The sequence below is a fragment of the Biomphalaria glabrata genome, chromosome 6, assembly GCF_947242115.1.
Source record: "Biomphalaria glabrata chromosome 6, xgBioGlab47.1, whole genome shotgun sequence".
Classification (NCBI taxonomy): Eukaryota; Metazoa; Mollusca; class Gastropoda; family Planorbidae; genus Biomphalaria; species Biomphalaria glabrata.
This window is the reverse complement of record NC_074716.1, coordinates 37,985,701-38,005,567: the sequence shown is the minus strand read 5'-3', so window position 1 is coordinate 38,005,567 and position 19,867 is coordinate 37,985,701. Positions and strand designations below refer to the sequence as shown.

At 37.5% G+C, this 19,867-nt stretch overlaps 1 protein-coding gene across 8 annotated transcripts in view; it reads left to right on the top strand.

Moving 5' to 3' along the window:
• Window positions 1-19,867, top strand: part of LOC106069424 (four-jointed box protein 1-like) — a 158,280-nt gene that overhangs the window by 98,147 nt on the left and 40,266 nt on the right. For 3 of the 8 annotated variants that reach the window (XM_013229079.2, XM_013229081.2, XM_013229080.2), the window contains exon 3: window positions 14,469-14,840. The exons of 2 other annotated variants lie outside the window; for them this stretch is intronic. The gene's annotated coding sequence lies outside the window, so the exon portion shown is untranslated. Of the gene's footprint in view, window positions 1-3,444; window positions 4,503-14,468; window positions 14,841-19,867 lie in introns of those variants that run through there. 3 more of the 8 variants (XM_013229078.2, XM_056034054.1, XM_013229082.2) reach the window with 3 other exon arrangements.

Genomic DNA, 19,867 nt, shown 5'->3' with positions numbered 1-19,867 from the left:
TAATATCATTGAGTTTAAAACATTATAATTTTGTGGTTATATTAATTGAACAATCATTCTGCACCTTGCTATCCCACAACTCAACACATTAGTACGCCCAACACTGGCCCACTGCTGACTCTAGCCTCTAGTGTAGACTTGGTAATCCCAGAACTCCCTGTAGAGACGTAAGAAAAGACACAATGAAAGGCCTAGTGGCTAGACTCTAGTCTAATACACTATGGCAGCGAAACAACTGGGACATGCAGTACTGCCTTAGATACTCATCCTAAACAGGGGTACACAGACGAAAGAAACGTTACACCAGCTTAATACCAAAAACTCTCCATAAACATAAAAGCAAGGCAACCAAGAAAATGCGTTCAAAAATTGTGCACCTAATAAACATTGGTGCTAGAGTACCCTAACCTACGCACCGACATGGATCTTGTTGAAAACATCGGGAAATTTATTTTTTTTTAAATTGTTTCTATCACTGACCTAAATATATTTCAGTGTATGGTTTCACTTTTAATTTAATAACTTTTTACATGTATACATTAAAATTGTGTATGTCTTATAAATATATATATTTTCGAAAAAATTTATTTTCGTTCGAATCTTCAATCTCTGAATGGATAATAATAGGTGGACCTGTATAATTTGGAATTGATTTCAAACTATCTGAAGCTATCGAATGTTAACAGAGCCTAGTTCTTTTAAATTCTTTTCACTTTCAAAAAAAAAATTAAAACTTCGAAATTTAAATTTAAGGGCATGTAATAAACGAAAAGATAATGTGCAGACTTGAAATACATTTCTGTCTCTCTCGTTCTGTCTCTATGTTTGACTGTCTGTCGGTCTCTCTTTACCTCTATATATACAGATGAAACGAAAAATGCCCAATTGAAAACTTTTTTCAAAATCAAATGAAAAGAGATATTTGGAGGCAAATAAATTACCTCTGGCAGGATCTCCTTTAAGATTGTGGACAAAATCGCCTTTGAAGTTGTGGACATATACATCTGCATAGGCAGAAATGAAGATATAGACATCAAATAGGTTGTATATAAATGGCGTCTGGTGCACACGGTTAGTGCACCAAAAACAAAATTTCATTACGGACTGTAAAAACTGTGCACCTAGAGTTTGGGTGATTTATAATATTTAGGTGCCAAATAGTGTAGCGAGACTTTGACGTTCTTCGCGCAGGTAGACATAATCTAAATTGGGTGAGCTCACAGGTGTAGAGAAATAATTGAAGTACATATTTTATAGCCTGCTTCAATTAACTGCAATCTGCCACATAAAAGTCTAGACCTGGGTCTCCAATAAAATCCAAGACCTGGGTTTAGAGTAAAACAACTCAGTGTAAAAACTAGACTAGTTGTTTTTTTTTTCTCGAGGCCTTTGACATGAACGATAACTCTCTTAGGTGAGAAAACAAAAGTTACAACATTAAACGGTTCATTTTTTTAATTATGTTTAATGTAATCTATACAATGCAACAGATAGTCAAGACAGATGTTTGTAGGCTGTTGGTCAGTTGATCGCAATTTGCTAGTGGACATATGGAAGGTGGCTGAAAGTGACAAAGAATGTTACGAGCTGCCAGAATGTTTCCACCAATAAGACCAAAAACACATTTTTTTTTTTTTTACTATATCTAGGTTCTCTACAAAGCTTATATCAACTCACTCTATCTGTCTGTCTGTCTGGTAAAAAGCTTGCACACGTTATTTCTCCCATACCTAATTTCGGATAAAGCTGAAATTTCGCACAATTACCTGACAACACAAAACTGGTCCAGATAAGCGATAGGATCATAGCGCATTGAGAAAGCTAAAAGCTAAACAAAAACAATTGGTAAAAATATTTCTATCGCACAGATTTATTATGTCTATGTCACCCAGACTGATCCAAACTAATTGATACAATGACACTTAATATAAGCTTTGTTTTGTTTTTCTTGCTCTAGCTACACTCAAAACAAGACATTGGAGAATGAACAAGCAAGCAAACCAAATCAAACCCTTGTTGTCTCATTTATTCCGCTCCCCCCCCCCCCCCTTTTTAACCATGCTTTAACTGTCAAAAAGTATTTCTTTTTAATTCATTATTTTTTTAAATATATATTTCTTACTCGACTGCTGATATGAAGAGAAATGATTTTATACATCTTCTTTCGGCCGCCCCTCCTTTTCTCCACCTAACCCTCCCCCCACCCCACCGGTTCAACCTCAATTTTTTTTAAAATTAGGTTCAACATTGAGCCCAAGATTTTCAGTGATGTGTTCCTACTTCATAGAGTCATTTGCTCTGTCTGACCGTCTCTCTCTCTCTCTCTCTCTCTGTCAGGGGCATCCGGGCAAATGCCCGGTTGTCCGGTACCCAATGGGCCGAATGATGCGTATGAAATTGTTTCAAAAATTTTATAACATTATATATATATTATAACAACAAAGGTGACCCTTTGAGAGTCGTTTAAAAAAATCTACAGACTGGACAGTGTATTATTAATTTAAACTCAACATATTTTCCGACATAATGTCAGAGCCTACATCCGTAGACATTGTTACTTGTAGGCTTCATCCTTTTAGGGTATTCACACTTAGAGATTACAAATCCACAGAAAGCCCATAGATTTCACTGTAGGCATGTGTACCGTTATCGACACATCATCAAATTTAACATGATTTTGTGGACAGATAAGCCTATATATGTATGCCCAACATAGGATATACAATTTGGGCCGGATTATATAGAAATTTTGACACCCAGTCCGCCCCTGGTGTGTGTGTGCGTAGAGGAGTACTGTTTTGTTACCTACTTTACCGCGTGTTTTTAACTTTGACTGTTGGGACATAACCCCCCCCCCCCCTCTTCGTATTAATACACATCAAAACACAAAGATTGTAGGTATTTACACAACAGGGACGACGGTCCTGTCTTCAAACAATAGCAGTCCCCGCCACTAGCTTATGAACACGAATAATAAAAAGAAAAAAGTTTCCTTTGCCTCCTGTTTAATAAATTTAATTAACTCGTGTTTCCTAGCATTTCATCGCCCCTCCCCAATGGCTACCCCCCCCCCCCTTTTTCTCTTTCTGCATTTCAAACACTCTCCTTTGAGTGCGCACCTACTAATAAATTCTGAACATATGCTTGTCTTTTCCTCGATTCTTTGAGTCGTCGTTGCCTGCTACGCTTTTTACAGAGTAGATTTACGGCTCGCGCGGTACATCGTCTGTAGCAGACGGTACCCTCTGGAACATTTCATAGCGAAGCGAATACGAGAGAGACCGGGAATTTTGGTGCGTGTGTCTATAATTTTCCTCTTCAAAAGGTAACCCTCCTTATCTCCCGCCCCTCCTCCTGGACCCCCCCCCCCCCACACACTATTCGACTGCTGGCTCGTCATTCAACTGTTTGAGAGGCGTGAATGCCGCGCGAAGCGTTTTAGTGGCGAACTGTTTGTATGCCGTGTGGAGGAGGGAGAAACGGTGCTAGCAGTGTCTCCGTCCACGGTACAATCGCTGGCCGAGCCGTGGATCGGCTACACACACGTTTCAACCCTAGTAAAAAAAACACGGAACAGTTCCCTTATGAAGTAAAGGAGCCTATAATTCTTTCAGTGTTAGATCTACATCTACTTGTGTTGATTAGTTTATAGTAACACCTATTTTTTTTTACTTGGATGTTTAGTTACATTATGATTAGAAATGTTTGTTCGGGACTGGTGATTACATTCATTAAGATACATCTGTGCCATTACCTGTGATTGTGATTCTTCTGCGATTTAGAATAATTTAGATTTAGATTGACCGAGATAGTCTAGTGACTAGTCTAGCGTCTAGAACTATCTAGAATCTAGATCTATACTAATTATTGACTCAAGATCTAGATTTATTGTTTTGTATTCAAAATTGGATTCTATCGATAGATCTATCTTATCTATGTTTAGCTATAGATCTAGATCAAAATTAGAGTCACTGGATCCGTGGTAAAAAAAAAATAACAACCGCCTTTGGTGTGATGTTTTATGTTTTTCATAGATCTACTATCTAGACCTAGATCTAGAACCTATATAATAATATATATTATAAATCTATCAGATAGACTATGTACATCTAGATCTGGAGCTAGATCTACGTCAACTTATTAAGGATCTGATCTAGATCTAATTACTTGATTTAAACGAAGGAAAAAAAATACATGAACCAGGGCCTCAAGTGAAATATCTAAAACACAGATTCAGTTGCGTATTATATATGTTCGTATTATATTAGGTCAATTAGGATGACCACTTAAAATGATGGTAATAAACAATGGGTTAACTCGTAACAGCTACTCAAAATCTAAGTGGTCAGTAGGCTGAGCTGGACCTACAAGCTAAGTGACCTCCATTGATCGAAGAGGACAGAGGGATACTTCATACACGTGTTGTTCGTCTGGATAAGTCTTGACCTGGACCTCTTATTGACACTGGTCGAGTGGACTGGTGGACTAGCCCTAGATGAAAGGTAAGATTGCCTGTCAGACGTGTGTGCCAGGGTTGTTACCTACGCGTGTTTACACGTGATCCTCGTGTTTTGTTGATTGTGTGCTGTCTAAACAAACACCGGCCTCAGTTGACAGGGTGTCTTTTTGTTTTGTCATGGTGTTTTTCTCTCCATGTTGGCATGTTGCTAGATCAATGACTTTGTTATTTGTTTATTGTTAGATGACTGACTTTATTGTTAGATCACTGACTTTATTGTTAGATCACTGACTTTATTGTCCTTTAAAATCGTGTTTTTATTTCCTAATGTTGACATAGACTCTCTGTAGACTTTTGACACTCAGAAACTTTTAGACAAACTTTGAGTACGTCCTTCTATAGAGTATGTAGCATCGTGACCTAGCAGTTCCCTGGCCGTCTTAGAAAACTATGTACTCAAAACTCTTTCACTTTATATCTAAATCTAGATCTTAACTAATAGATTTAGATGTTAAGATCTATGATTATCCTTAATTCAGGTCTCTAAAAAAAGACGATCATGTAGAGTTTAGCTCTAGATCTTGTGTAACCAGAGCTTAGAATCTAGTGTAACCAGAGCTTAGAATCTAGTGTAACCAGAGCTTAGAATCTAGTGTAACCAGAGCTTAATAATTGTTAGAATCTAGATTTTTTTTATCTAAATTATTCATTTTATATTTGACCTATAATTATACTATGAAAACTGAAATGAAAAGAGACTACCTCCTAACGTACACCGGCCACTGGTGTCACTCTAATGAATATTTGTCCAAACTCTAAAGTCTGTATCGTATATGTCTTCTAGTGAGCTAAACAAAGAACAAGCTTTAGAGTTTAGATCTAATATACACATTCTCCTGGAAATTATAATAATAAGCGAGGCCACACTAGTTGTTTCAAGCCTCTGAAGATGAAGATCTAAATGCTTCTTGTGTTCAATGTTAACTTCACGCTCTACTGTCATCACAAAACAAAAACACGAGATTTACATGTGTGCATATAGTTTACACCAACACAAGTGAAGTTCTTATTGTCATTGTTGACTTCAAGTAAGAACTTCTTGTACACACTTTCATGTACAATGTACACTTTCTAACGTTTTGTTTTACTTTGTAAAACTGACAATGAAGCGGTCGCCATTATTACTCATTTCTTTTAATAAGTAAACCATTCAACGCGATACAGTTTCTTTCCATCAACATCTGAACACATGAAACCATATTAGATTCGATCGAGAACTAGATTCATATCTTGCAATTTTTGTTTTCTTTGGCAAATAAAAAATCACGTGAAGTCTACTATTTTATGAGACAAATACTAAAACGAAAGTTTCATCAAGTGACATTGAGTCTCTTTGACATCATGATGTGAACAGTGTGGCATTTAAATGCGTCTATACCTAACAATAGGGTGACCACTGAACGTCTTGGCATGACCACAATAAAACCAAAACGTCTTGGAAGATTCTATGATGAAAAAAAAAAGTTTCCGGCTGACCACCTTCACCCTGAGAAAAGGAGACAAGAAAAACGCCACGGGAGGGAGACGACAGACAGACTATATAAATGCCAACAACACAGAGAACTACTGACCAGTGCTGACCCTAGGCTAGGTAGTGCTAGTCCTCGGACCACACACACCAGAGACCGACACGAAATGAAATAAAAACAAGTGGAGAAGATTGATTCGCAGCGCCCCGCCTATGTCCCTGTTGAGCTGTGGCGCCCCGCTGATGCCCCTGTTGATTTGTAGTGACCCCCACTGAGGTCTTGAATGTGGTGTTACAATCATGATTACTACACTATTGTCCATGTAATGTGACGTAATGTTACGCCCGTGGGATTGACCGTGATGGGGGAGAAAGGGGGTCAGTGATTGAGTCATTTGTTCCAATCTTGCTTATAGTTTCTGAATCTGAGTTGTACTGTTGACAATACTTCCAGGTATACATACGTTTTATAACATCTTTTACTTGAAGCAGCCAAGATTTTGTTAGTCAAAGTGAACTAACCAGCATCAAAACGTTGTTTTTGTTTCCAAGCTTCTATCAACTTACTCTGTCTGGTACAGACTTGGTACACGCTATTTCTCCCACACCTCTTCTCGGATCAAGTGGAAAGTTTGCACAATTATTCATTGGCATAGACAAGAAATGAATGAGTTTAAAAATAAATAACATATTAGTCAATTAATAACTGGTAATTAATTATTTTGTTTGATACCGATATGATAAGAGAAATGAATCCTTCAGTATTCAAAGATATTATTAAATATGTAGGGTTTTGTTCTCTTATATAAATTGTTCCCATTAGTTCTCCCTCTCGGGTCCTGTGGAAAGTTTGCACACATATTCATTGGCATGGACAAGATATGAATCAATAAAAAAAAGTAACCAATTAGTCAATACATTTTGATAATTAATTATTTTGTTTGATATCGAATAAGGGAAATAACTGTCACAGTAAAAGTATTTGTCATACTTTAATTGAAAACAACTGAGTCTATATTTCAATCATCAACAATCAACTCTCATGTTTGTCAACTTTTAGGCAACAAACTGCCTTCAATCTACTATCTAGTACTGAAAGTTCACTTGCCTATATTCAGTTTGCATTGTATTCTTACGGCGTCATGTTATAAATCCTTGACAACAAAAAAATATCTTTAGTAGTTCTCGACAAAATTGTTCCGACATATTTTCACTTATATGGATGGTAGGCTTTTAAAATGTAAATTATAGTTCATGGTATCAGATAAAATGTTAATAAAAAGGTACTAGAACTAATAAATAATAATAATTTACCTTTTAATGGTAATGATAATAATAATAGTGAAACTACAATGGTTATTTTTCAGTCAAGAATGAACTTCTTCTTCTTCTTCTTCATCGTTCTCGTTGTTATGTTGGAGTGTTCATATGACTAGACCAATACATGAGATGAACTGCGCAGTGGTTTCCAAATCCGGGAGCTCTCCATATAGTTTTCTTTCTATTGGGGTGATTTGGGGCCAATGTCTTATACGGCCTCTTGGTAGAGAGAGCAGTTTTGGAGGACGTGGTCGGCATTTTCTGGTGATAATCCACATGGGCAGATTTCACTGGTTCCAATTTTGAGCTTCCGGAACATGTGTTGTCGCATTCTGTCGTGTCCGGTCCTGAGTCGAAAGATTAGACGTTGGTCTTGTCGGGATAGCTTATAGTAAGCATCATCTTTCTTGTGATTTGGATGGGAGCTCGTCCATTTCTCATTTATTTTATCTACAATTAATTTCTTCATTTCTTCTGGATAGAGTGCAGAATGAACGATTAGATCAAACGAATAACAGACAACATTCATTCTTCAGTCCGCGTTGTTTGGTAATACAAATATTTTAATGACAGAAATACAAGAATATATGTGGAAACCAAATATAATTTATAAAATGCTTTAATTTATTATATTTTTTAAAAGTATAGCGCGGGATACTTACTATGAGCTCGTAGGATTTACTGTGATCACTTCATGTCACAGACCTATATAAGTATGTGTCAGAGTTAGATCTTTTCCCCCGGCAAACCAAATAAAGAGGAACTAGTTGATATTTGTTTTTATGACAGTCATTCTAAGAGCCATTGAGACTTACCACCGTTCTAAGTCACACTGAAGATAAAACCAAACTGGATTTATTCAAATTATTATAACCTTAACAATCTGATACTATTTTAAGAAATTCATAATTAAACCTCTATATACACATATACTTAGAAAAGGTTCATTTGGTTAGCTCAAATCAGGCTTTTCGTTTCATTAACACTACGAATTTGTCAAAACAAATTTATTTCAAACTTTTTGAGAATCCCTTTTTTTTCAATAAGTGATGTAATCATGAGCTGTTAGACATTCTCTGATACTTGTAGGATAAATATCCGTTGTGAGGGTTAGTGCAACAGTCTTCTGAAGTATATACTGACATTTCTGCTTCACAGTTTCGGGTGATATTGTTTTGATTATTTTTACACTGATTCTATTTTTGTAAAGCATTTAGTTGATTTAGACAGATTGTTTTAAAAGCCTTTAAGAACCTTTTTGTGAGGGCGTAGTATTGTCTCCGTCCATCAGCCATTGCAAATGTTCTATTCACTTGCAGCTCTATAATGAGACATCATTCTGTTCTGTACTAACATTCCTTGTACTGAGTGCGAGACTTTGTTCAGGTTTGTTTTTCGTTCTAAGTCACACTTGTGACAAGTGATAGATGGCTTTCGATGTTTTTGTCAAGTCTTTCTTTGTGTGTGTGTGTGTGTGTGTGTGTGCCTGTTGATGTGTCTGTCTACCAGCGTCCCAGTCTGTCACCATCAAAGTTACAGTTTAATGACATTTTCCTAAGCCATAAAACTAACAAAATAAAATTGGAATGAAGTATTAGACTCGGCTTGCTGGGAGAAGGGGGGGGGTATCCAGGAGTGGATACTATCGATGGGGAGATGCATTGCCGTGTCCGTGACACACCTTGTAGGTGACATGTTTTGTGACAAGGCTATTCATCACACCAGCTATGATGCTCATATTTTGATGACATACCTGCCCCCCCCCCCTCCCGTCTCGTCACGGTCTCAAAAAACTTGAGTTGAGGTTTTGCAACTAAAGCGAGGAGTGGTGGATCAATGTACTATATGGTACTATTTATAGCGTAAGTCATAGTCGAAGATACTTAATTAGTATTTTTGGATACACACAAAACTTGGTGGCTCGATAACAAGTTTAATAATTTGTCACAAAGCACAACTGCGATACAAAGGCAATTAAAACTGATTTATAGAAATGCCAAAAGTTATTTTAATCATGTTATTATTGACTTATTTGTATTATTGAAGCTTCAGATTAGTATACACTCTGTCCATTTCTGTCACATGATACAATATTTAGAAACCTACCGCTTCCCACCTCCAGCAGAGACTAGGACGTAATGACCTGCCTTCAGAACGTCACATACGTCCCCTCCCCCTCCTTTTCCAGATCTTATATCCCTTGTAATCAAACATTCTTGTATGGCGGCGGATCCAGGGGTGATGCTTTCACATTTTGTGTAAATACTTAGTTAATAATGTCAGCTCTATATTATACTTGTGATATTTCTAATCTATTGTGTTGTCCCCGCCACACACACACACACGCGCGCACCAACTTCTCTCTCCCCCAATCTAAATGTCAGCGTCTGGAGCAGGTCTATATAAGTTCTCAGAATCATCAAAAACAGGGGAGGAGGGTGTCGGTTTTAGCCTTTCCTCCCCACCACAACCCTCCTCGCTTCCTCTGAACTTAAAAACAAATCTAGTGATAGACCATTGGAGAGTGGCCTGGGGAACGAAAGGGAAGACAACCGTTGAAATGCACATCTTTTTGTTTCCCCGCTTATTTTTTTGTTCCAACTAATGCTTCATGATGTTTTATTTAGTCTCTAGATTGAAAGCATACAAATGGGACTTTTAACAATCACCCTCGTTTGGTTTCTCTCAACTTTGTGAATTATATTTACTCAGAGGGAGGTAATAACATACTTTGGAAGAAAAAACTAAAAGAAACTCCCTTTTGTTTCCATGTTTTATTAGAAGAGAATGCAGAAATACTTGTGACATATTTATTGTAAGTGGGTGGCTTATCTCCCCAATGTGGCAATAATAAACAAACTAATACTATCAAATAGTTCACCAGTCGAAAGATCTGGATTCGCTCGTCTTGTGGAGTGAGAACCTTTTAAATATTCCCGTCACTGTTAGGTCACGGGTGGGTTGTGTCCCTTACGTAGCCCACGGTTGAGTTAAAGGCAACCTAGTTTTACGGCTTCTCTATGTGCCTTAACATTTTAACTCAGCCGTCGGTTGTTTCTAAACCAGCTAGCAGCTCGGCTGTTTCTAAACCAGCTAGCAGCTCGTCTGTTTCTAAACCAGCTAGCAGCTCGGTTGTTTCTAAACCAGCTAGCAGCTCGGTTGTTTCTAAACCAGCTAGCAGCTCGGCTGTTTCTAAACCAGCTAGCAGTCGGCTGTTTCTAAACCAGCTAGCAGCTCGGCTGTTTCTAAACCAGCTAGCAGCTCGGCTGTTTCTAAACCAGCTAGCAGTCGGCTGTTTCTAAACCAGCTAGCGGTTGGCTGTTTCTAAACCAGCTAGCTGTCAGCTGTTTCTAAACCAGCTAGCGGTTGGCTGTTTCTAAACCAGCAACTCCACACATCTGACGTGATATCAAATACTTGATTAAAAGTTGTGTCATCTCTTGTACAGACTTATAAGTCTGGTTCCCTATTCAGTGACATCCTATCTTATGTTTTGTTCAGAAAGACCTTTGCTTGGAATAGTTTCACTGTCTAAAAACTACATTTTAGAATTAAATATAAAACTAATAATTCGGATGAGTGAAAATAAAATGTATAATACATAACAGTTTTTGTATTTATGATTTGATACATGTATTAGACTTCACTATTATAAACTTGTCTTCATCCATGTATGCAATAAATCAAATGTTCATTAAAAATAAATTGAAAGAAATGTTATAGTTCATGTACACAAGTCAGTATAACAGACGTGCCTGGATTGTTGAATTGTAGTGTACTAGATGTTGTACTGAATACCGTATTTCTAATTCAAACAATGCCTGTGTTAGAATACACTTTTTAGTTGGTCTAAATAGAATACACACAATTATATTTTCACTTTATTTACATAGATCTAATATCTTCAACTTAATTTAAAAAGATACATTATAATAATTATTATTATTATTACTATTATTATTATTATGCATTATAGAAGGAGACCGTCTAGTAAACTATTTCAGACAATGTCAACACTCGAGACAGTTATGGTGAAGGAACACAAAATGTTGTACTTGAGAGTTTCTTGACTTGATGGTTCATTGTGAAACGTTGTCTTAATAAACTCATGGGACAATGAAATGGAAAAGAATCCAATGAAAATAGCGACACGTTTCCGTCGCTACATTTTCTCACTTCATTATTTCCACTGGCATTAAAATAGTTGCAGCCGCTTACAGTGCTAATTGCAGGGATATTTTTGAAAGCAAATTAACTTCTTCATATTTGAAATACTAGATCTAGATCATCTGGCTAGCTAAAACATTAAGTGGTTAACACATTGACTACTCCTAGCTTGTTAGTCCTACTTCCACTAGGGTGTCCACCCCATCAGAGGTAACACAACATATCTATTGAGGTCGAGTTTGGGAATGGGGTTAGTCTCCGAATACTTAACACATTTATCTGGGTTCGACCTCCTAGCACTGTAAATATGAGCTGACTTCCCGCGTGCATTGCAACTAGGAGCTGTACATGAAACAAAAAGATCAAGCTACAACAATGTGATATCCACAAACTACAACAATGTGATATCCACAAACTACAACAATGTGATATCCAAAGTGCCTTGACAGTGCCATGAGTCCACTACCTCCTGTAGAGAGTTAGGCTGAGATTAGGTTCAAATAGAAGCAACTATGGGTGTAGAGTTATGAATCTATCAGGCGATATTCCGTCTCATCGCTAATAGAACTCAAGTCTTAGTTTCATTAGCAACTACTTATGTCCATTTGAACGTCCTTAACTTAATCTCAGTGTGTATCTATTTATCTAAACTTTCATTGTGTATCTAAACTCTCATTGTGTATCTGTGGATCTAAACTCTCATTGTGTATCTATTTATCTAAACCCTCATTGTGTATCTAAACTCTCATTGTGGATCTATTTATCAAAACTCTCATTGTGGATCTATTTATCTAAACTCTCATTGTGGATCTATTTATCTAAACTCTCATTGTGGATCTATTTATCTAAACTATCATTGTGGATCTATTTATCTAAACTCTCATTGTGGATCTATTTATCTAAACTCTCATTGTGGATCTAAACTCTCATTGTGGATCTATTTATCTAAACTCTCATTGTGGATCTGTGGATCTAAACTCTTATTGTGTATATATGTATCTAAACTTTCTTTGTGGATCTAAACTCTTATTGTGGATCTATCTATATAAACTGCACCGTTTTACTCCCACCTCCACCTAATACTGTTAAATCTCTACTCGCAGCACCCTCCCTCCCCTCTGCAAACTGCCAAAACAAAAGAAGTCCTTATGTCCTCCCCAGGTCTCAATACTTGTGTTTAGATCTGAACTTTGATTCGTGGCTTCCCTTCTATTCATAACCTTCTTCTCTAGTCAAGCTTGGATTCACATTATTGAGATGTGGAAGCAAGGTCCAGGAGGGGTGGATCAGGGGTGTAGAATGTCACCCCCATCCGTTTCACCCCCCACCCTTTCTTCTCGCCCTTTTGATCCCTGATTCAACCTGTCCCCGGTTTTAATCTTCTCTCAAAATCACGAAGATAACTCAGCAATGGCATCAACACCTTGAAATCTGGAGTGGTCTTCTCTTGACTTTGTTGTCAGCACGTCGGTAGACTAAAAAAAAAGTAGAAACAAGGATAGCATTCTAGTTAATCCTGATATGCTAATCACAAAGGTTAAATGTTAACCTTAATGAGAAACATTCTAAATGTCAACAGTGTTAGAGCAAATTCAGTTCATAAAACGAAGAAAATGTTCAGCCAATTAGATCATGTCTTTATGAAACTCCGGCATATGAAATCCTCTTTGGAATGTCTCATATATGTCTTAAAAACAAAATGAATAATTTAGCAATCAGCCAGTAACCTGTCATTAATTTTGTACAAAGCCTGTTGGTGGTCGTCTTATCAAGATTCTGACGATGTAGTATTATCGCGTATAACAAAACAACAAATGTTCACTGCACATCTATTTATTTTTAATATTATGTCACATAAATCCATAGACGATCTACTGCTAACTAGTTTTAGGTCATTAGTAGTTCCGACATTTATATATATATTTTTTTTTACAAATGGGTGGACTCAGGGGCGCTCTAAAAATTCCTAATGTAAAAATTCCAGTCTTCACAGGGATTCGAAGTCAGAGCCCCAGGTTCGGAAGCCAAGCGCTTAGCCACTCAGCCACGGTGCCCTAACATTTGACTTACATAATATTGTGCTTCACTATTGTAAACAAAATCATGTACAATGCTCTATTTATGAGCTGAAATTCAGTGAAATGATTTAAAAAAAAACGGCACTGAAACTACCAATGTTTTTTGTCTTGTTCCTTAAACATCTTCTTTCACTAATTTTCACCATCTTCCTATATAAGTAGTGGTTTACATTTGAAGCAGTTTATTTGATCAATACAATCTGTGTCGCCATTGCTACCTTACATTAAAGACTAGGCCAAGAATTCCCGTTGTTATGAAATCAACCAATCGTCGCTGTCCTATCTTCGCCGCCATGACATTGAGTGGGAGGTCTGGGTGCCCGTGAGCTGTGCGCGTGTGAACACATGTTGAAAACATTGTGCAGTTATTGAGCATTTCCAAGAGAGGTTTGAACACGTATCCTTCCGTTACACAGAGCGTAACCTAGAATATTTATTTAATAAACATCAATAAAAGAAAAAAACAAGTTGTGATTATAATTGTCGTGTATGTAGAATAGAGAAATGTTTGAATTTCGGTATTCGCAGGTTTCATTCATTCAGTAGTCTTACATATACATTGGTCTATTAGTCCGGAGACTGAGCTCGCACTAACAGGACCTACTTTTATAGGTCTTTTGCCTTAGTTCATATATTACTATGTTTATACTATCATATATTTATATGCATATATATATATATATATATACTATATCTTGTTTATTTCTTTCCATTCTTACTTTATTTTAGTGATATATGTTTTTCAATGGAGCGTAGTTCTTATTCAAAACTACACATTATAGTAGCTCTCCTATCATAAAAAGTAATATTGGTCCTGTTACACTCTAGAGAGAGACAGACAGACAGAGAGAAAGAGATGTGTTTTTTTGTTTTGTTTTCAATTTGACATCAACAGTTGTCTCCCTTTCTTTCCCAGATGACAAACGTTTGATCCTGGCTCTTACCCACTTCATCATTTTCTCATCAAGGCAGACGAAACAGCCTGTGAATTACTTCCCCTTGTAAGGAAACAAAGCTTAACGCCTAGTCTAAATTTCCAGACATTCCCGAAAAGAAGGAGTCTAGGAAAAAAATTACAGTCCAAAAAAAATTCTTAGGAGATAAAATCTAATTTGATGAAGACATTGTGTGATCTTTAATGAGGTCACTGCTAAATCTTCCTTTAAAACTGAACCCATCATGTGACTGTACTTCTCTTTAGTGAAAGTGAAAGAAAGAAACAGCACAAGAAGTGATGACGTAAACAAGCAGGATTACACAAACAGAACAAGTTGTAGAAGACCAAAAGGTAAATAGTACTTCATACAATTAGTTACAAACAGAACACACATACACAGAGTCAAGCATATTTATAATACTTCTTGGTTTCAAACATGACTGTTTTACATTGACGGAAATATTCATCGTAATTCCTCTCAGTCCTAATTAATGTAAAACATATAGCATAATGAATAAATATGTAGTGAGTTAGTTTACTAGAAAATAAGTCTAAGCTACTATTTGTTAGAAGTTACAGTTAACTAAGATCTGATAAGATTATAATAATGGTGGCTGAATGGTGATGCGCATTACGTCTGAACTGAGAGTCCCTGGTTCGAATCTTGCTTAAAGACTGGGATTTTAAAATTATTTTTTAGGGATCTTAAGGACGCAAATGAATCCACCCAACCCTAATAGATTTATGTTGGGTAAAGTAAAGGCGGTTGGTCGTTGTGCTGACCACATAACACTTTGCTCGCTAACCATTTGCCATAAGAAACAAATGACCTTTACATTATCTGCCCCAAAGATCTGAAGGGGAAACTTTCACTTTTGACTTACTTGTGAAGACAAAGCTGTTGTCCACTGGCGGTCTTTTTAAGTTTTCATTCCGTCAGACCTGATCATACTGGACAATTCTAATGTCAGACCTTATCATACTGGACAATTCCAAACAATTCTAATGATCATTTGTCATATACTCAATAAGAATTTAAAAAATCAAAACAAATTAATTCTAAAGATACAGAAGAAAAAGTTGAAATCATCTTTAGCAATGACCGTCTCTCTAGTAACTGTTAGATAATACTGAACTGTGCAGGAAGGGGAGGCTATGGTGCTCTCTCACCTGATGGTCTGAGGGTCACTCACAGATAAGAAATTCAGGTTGCATGCAAATTACGGGACGTGGACCACATGCTGCCTGTCTATAGGAGGGTACGAGACAAAACGAAAATAATACAAATTATATGTGGTATGTACCTAATGTTGACCAGCTGTCCACTACTCTTTTTATTTTTTTACATATATCTGGATATAGAGATAGTGGAAACTATAATTGAAATTATCATGGAAATGTATGGAAAGAGAACTCTGTAGCAAGATGTTGTAAACAGCTTAAATATCTTATCAGACAAAACAAAACTTTTCACATAGTAACTACAATTCAACGAGTTTGTATAATTAGGTTAATGGCAATTTATTTTTCTAAAAATATTTTAATCCCCATTCCCCCAACTTTCTCTTTCTCAGAAAGATCCTTAAGGATAAACAGCTAAAAGAGTTATCCTCCCTTAGCTGCTATTTATAACCCCATTAACAGTAAACTTGACGCCACATGGACATTGACGGCTAAAAATATCCTAGTGTTATCTGATTCTATTTTGATTCCGCACTATGGACTATCCTGGACACATACCAATTTTTTCTTTTTTAAATTACATTCTAGCACCTTTTTGACAGCTAGTTGTCTTGGAGAGTGCTGCTTATTGCTTTTAAGGCGTATTCCTGCACTCTGACCTTCAGAAAATCATTCTCAAGGCCATCCACAGCGCACTTTTTTGTTTCTCCCAGTAAGAAGAGCTCAGGTCAAGTTAATTGAACAAGGGTGGGACGGGACCACAGTAAGAGTCATTCGATGCAGTAGTACTAGTAGAGTACATTTGTATGGGTTGGTTCCTAGTCATTCTCGTGTGTAGCAACACGCCTTGTAACGGGCCTAGTTTGTTCACGTTTTGTAGAGGGCCTAGTTTGTTCACGTCTTGTAGAGGGCCTAGCTTGTTCACGTCTTGTAACGGGCCTAGTTTGTTCACGTCTTGTAACGAGCCTAGTTTGTTCACGTTTTGTAGAGGGCCTAGTTTGTTCACGTCTTGTAGAGGGCCTAGCTTGTTCACGTCTTGTAACGGGCCTAGTTTATTCACGTCTTGTAACGAGCCTAGTTTGTTCACGTTTTGTAGAGGGCCTAGTTTGTTCACGTCTTGTAGAGGGCCTAGCTTGTTCACGTCTTGTAACGAGCCTAGTTTGTTCACGTTTAGTAACGGGCCTAGTTTGTTCACGTCTTGTAACGAGCCTAGTTTGTTCACGTTTAGTAACGGGCCTAGTTTGTTCACGTCTTGTAACGAGCCTAGTTTGTTCACGTCTTGTAACGAGCCTAGTTTGTTCACGTCTTGTAACGGGCCTAGTTTATTCACGTCTTGTAACGAGCCTAGTTTGTTCACGTTTTGTAGAGGGCCTAGTTTGTTCACGTCTTGTAGAGGGCCTAGCTTGTTCACGTCTTGTAACGAGCCTAGTTTGTTCACGTTTAGTAACGGGCCTAGTTTGTTCACGTCTTGTAACGAGCCTAGTTTGTTCACGTTTAGTAACGGGCCTAGTTTGTTCACGTCTTGTAACGAGCCTAGTTTGTTCACGTCTTGTAACGAGCCTAGTTTGTTCACGTCTTGTAACGAGTCTAGTTTGTTCACGTCTTGTAACGGGCCTAGTTTGTTCACGTCTTGTAACGAGCCTATTTTGTTCACGTTTTGTAGCGGGCCAAGTTTGTTCACGTTTTGTAACGAGCCTAGTTTGTTCACGTCTTGTAACGGGCCTAGTTTGTTCACGTCTTGTAACGGGCCTAGTTCACGTCTTGTAACGGGCCTAGTTTGTTCACGTTTTGTAACGAGCCTAGTTTTTTCACGTCTTGTAACGGGCCTAGTTTGTTCACGTCTTGTAACGGGCCTAGTTTGTTCACGTCTTGTAACGAGTCTAGTTTGTTCACGTCTTGTAACGGGCCTAGTTTGTTCACGTCTTGTAACGAGCCTATTTTGTTCACGTTTTGTAGCGAGCCTAGTTTGTTTACGTTTTGTAACGAGCCTAGTTTGTTCACGTCTTGTAACGGGCCTAGTTTGTTCACGTCTTGTAACGGGCCTAGTTTGTTCACGTCTTGTAACGAGCCTAGTTTGTTCACGTCTTGTAACGGGCCTAGTTTGTTCACGTCTTGTAACGGGCCTAGTTTGTTCACGTCTTGTAACGGGCCTAGTTTGTTCACGTCTTTTAACGGGCCTAGTTTGTTCACGTTTTGTAGCGGGCCTAGTTTGTTCACGTTTTGTAGCGGGCCTAGTTTGTTCACGTCTTGTAACGAGCCTAGTTTGTTCACGTCTTGTAACGGGCCTAGTTCACGTCTTGTAGCGGGCCTGTTTTGTTCATGTACTTGAGCTTCTGTTATTAAAAGAACGCATTAAACTGATCTTATTTCTTGCGCTTCCGCGAAAATGTCCTAAGTCCAATTTGTAGGTCAGTTTTAATTTCAAAGGTGCCACGTAATTTATCGACTATGTTAAATTAATATTGAGAATAAAGTCTAACATTGAGAATAAAGTCTAACATTGAGAATAAAGTCTAACATTGAGAATAAAGTCTAACATTGAGAATAAAGTCTAATATTGAGAATAAAGTCTAATATTGAGAATAAAGTCTAACATTGAGAATAAAGTCTAATATTGAGAATAAAGTCTAACATTGAGAATAAAGTCTAACATTGAGAATAAAGTCTAACATTGAGAATAAAGTCTAACATTGAGAATAAAGTCTTGTTTCTTAGAAGTTAGTCAGATATGGATGTTAAAATATAGTGCAACTGATACGATTTTTTATCTTTGAAAAAAAAAGCCTTTGAGCTCCTCTTGTCAGCAAGTTGCATCCCACAGTTTGAGGAACACTGTACACACACACACACATAGGAAAGTTATCGTACACTTTTCAACGAACAGAAGTTGTGTGTCCGTAAACCAGAATAGAGGCGAAAATATTTGTTACAATTTAAACAAACAAATCAAAGTAGACAAAAATAAGCAATTATCATTTTAGTATGAAATGTTATTACAAAGTTATGACAATGGTTATGCTAGCCCTGGGTGTGGCAGAATGTGTAGGTCACAGCTGGGGTTGCGCAGTCACGGGAAATACTGCATTCCTCACTAATCTTCGGACTCGAAGACAAGCCTTATTATTATTATGAAATGTTATTAAGTATGTACACATATTTTAGTTAATCAGTTCATATTTAAACTTTTATTTTTCAAATGTGACCTATAGAACGCTACTATGAATCCTTGAGAACTATCCATCCATCACTCTAAAGTGAATACAAAGTAATAGGAGAGTCTCTTCCCTTGTAATAGTTATTTGATGAAATGTTGGCTCTACTTAAAGCTACAAAATAAATGATGAAATGTTGGCTCTATTTAAAGCTACAAAATAAATGATGAAATGTTGGCTCTACTTAAAGCTACAAAATAAATGATGAAATGTTGGCTCTACTTAAAGCTACAAAATAAATGATGAAAATGTGCACATTCCTGAGTATAACACTATTGGAACACTTGAATGTATGCAGCGTGGGAAGAGGCCTGGGATCACTGGCTATTATTTCCCCAAAGAAAACCAAAACATCTTGCCCAAGTCCGTCAGTCCTGTTATCTTCCTACAGCTAGCGTGTCACCCTCCAGGTGATCCGCCCCTGATAGCGTTAGAGGACCCCATACCTGCTGCCCAGTAATCTGCGCCCCTCTCAGTGCCCCCTCCACACCCCACACGTTCGCACACTTGAAGGAAAGCACAACACCACTCCACTGGACAGCGACCCGGGGTCAACGAATGAGCCTATCTCATGGCCAGCAAGGGGTCAACAACTTGGGACTATCTTGTCAACTCAACCAGCAGGGTTTTATCTCAACTGGGCTTGCTCTATTTCTATTGGAATGTTTGGCCATTTTCTGTATTTCTCCATATCAGTAGCATACCGGTACCATGAAGTTGTAGTATCTCTGCAAGCTAGTTTTCATCTTTGCATGGTTTAGTTTTTTTTTTCTTTTGTTGTTTTATTCTTTGCCATTCGAACGAGAAAACAAAAGCATTGCCAGATAGTAAGGAAAACTTTAGAGTGTATTGAGTCTCTAACTCTAGGTCTAGGCCCAGTGGTTCCCAACCTGTTTATTATCGGAACACTTCGCACATTCTGAGTATTTATCGGAACACTTTGCTGAAAATTTTTACGGAGATTCATTCACGCGGTGGCCTACT